Source organism: Anolis carolinensis, chromosome 6 (assembly GCF_035594765.1).
Source record: "Anolis carolinensis isolate JA03-04 chromosome 6, rAnoCar3.1.pri, whole genome shotgun sequence".
NCBI lineage: Eukaryota > Metazoa > Chordata > Lepidosauria > Squamata > Dactyloidae > Anolis > Anolis carolinensis.
The window spans coordinates 5137844-5140343 of NC_085846.1; positions in this window are offsets into that span (position 1 = coordinate 5137844).

Sequence of the window (2500 nt, forward strand, 5' to 3'; positions counted from 1 at the left end):
TGCAACCCCCACCAATGTCTGATCAAGACCAAACTTGACACATACAGTCTCCATGACGTACTATACATCCTGGCGCTGTTTGAAGTGAAATGGACCATGGATAATGGGACTTGCCTATGGGAGTTGTAGTTCACCCGCACCCATTGAACTCCGACCATGTACCTAGACTAAACTTGGAACATAGGCAAATAATGTCTTTCTCAAATGACCCGGGCACTGCCGGGTCCCCATGCTAGTAGATTGATAAATCAGAGAGAAAGAGAGATGGGATGGATAGATATAGATAAGATAAATTAGAGTAGATAGCTAGAGTAGATAGGATGGATGGATAGGTAGCTTAGATAGGATAGATTAACTAGATAGGATGGATGATGGATTGATTGGATAGGATAGATATAGATAGGATGGATAAATAGATTATTAGGCAGATAGGCTCAATAGGATACATATATTAGGATAATAAATAAATGGATATGGATAAGATGGATAGGATAGATAGATGGCTAGACAGATTAGATAGACAGATAGGCTAGATCAGGGGTCCCCAAACTAAGGCCCGGGGGCCGGATGCGGCCCATCGAAGCCATTTATCCGGCCCCCATGGCACAAGGGCAGAAGGGGGTTAGACTAAATGACCCAAGGGGTCTCTTCTTCTCTTACAACCCTTATTATTATTATTATTATTATTATTATTATTATTATTATTATTATCATTATATTTTATGACACAGCAAATAAGATAGATATGCTGGATTTCGTATCCCAAAATCACATTATTATTATTATTATTATTATTATTATTATTATTATTATTAACATTGAGGCTGGGTGGCCATCTGTCAGGGGTGCTTTGCTAGTGCTTTTGATGCACAAAGGCAGAAGGGGATTGGACTCAATGGCCCAAAGGGTCTCTTCCAACCCTCTTTATTATTATTATTATTATTAATAATAATAATAATAATAATAATAATAATAATAAAAATTGAGGCTGGATGGCCATCTGTCAGGGGTGTTTTGCTTGTGCTTTCGGTGCACAAAGGCAGAAGGGGATTGTACTCAATGGCCCAAAGGGTCTCTTCCAACCCTTGTTGTTGTTGTTGTTGTTATTATTTTATTGTATGACACAGCAAACAAGATAGATATGCTGGAATGATGATGATGATGATGATGATGATGATGATGATGATGATGATGATTATTGCTCGGTAGCCAACTATAATCCGGCCCTCCAACGGTCTGAAGGATCGTGAACCGGCCCCCTGTTTAAAAAGTTTGGGGACCCTTGGGCTAGATAGATATGACAGATTAGATAGATAGGATGGATAGGATTGATGGATACATTGATAGATTGATGGATATATAGAGATAGGATAGATAAAATGGATGGATAGGATAGATAGATACAGATAAGATAGATAAGGTAGGATAGGTAGGATGGATGGATAGATAGGATGGATGGATAGGATAGATATAGACAGGATGGATAGGTAGGTAGATTGGATAGACAGGATGGATAGCTATCTATATGGAAATCCTAGAGTTGGAAGAGACCCAAGGGCCATCCAGTCCAACCCCAATAGATAGATCGATGATAGATAGGATGGGATAGGATAGGATAGACAAATTAGATAGATTAGATTAGACAGGATAGATTAGATAGGTAGATAGATTGATAGGTAGGATGGATGGATAGATAGATAGAAATCCTAGAGTTGGAAGAGACCCCAAGGGCCTTCCAGTCCAACCCCAATAGATAGATAGATCATAGATACTTAGATTGGATAGCATACGATAGACAGATTAGACAGATAAATAGATTAGAAAGGGTAGATTAGACACGATAGGTCAGATGGATAGGTCACATAGATAGCTATTAAATAGGATAGGATGTCAGATAGATAGATATCCTAAAGTTGGAAGAGACTCCAAGGGCCATCCAGTCCAACCCCAATAAATAGATAGATGACAAACAGATTACACAGATAGGATAGATTAGACAGGTAGATAGATAGATCAATAGATAGACAGACAGACAGACAGACAGGATAGATTCATAGAAATCCTAGAGTTGGAAGAGAACCCAAGGACCATCCAGTCCAACTCCAATAAATAGATAGATGACAAACAGATTACACAGATAGGATAGATTAGACAGGTAGATAGATAGATCAATAGATAGACAGACAGACAGACAGACAGGATAGATTCATAGAAATCCTAGAGTTGGAAGAGAACCCAAGGACCATCCAGTCCAACTCCAATAAATAAATAGATAACAGATTAGATAGATAGGAAAGATTAGACAGGCAGATAGACAGACAGACAGACAGGACAGATGGATAGGTAAATAGATTAGATAAAGTAGATTAGACAGGGTAGGTCAGATGGACAGGTCCCATAAATATATGGATGGATAGATAGATAGATAGATAGATAGATAGATAGATAGATAGATAGATAGGAGGAAATCTTAGAGTTGGAAGAGACCCCAAGGGCCATC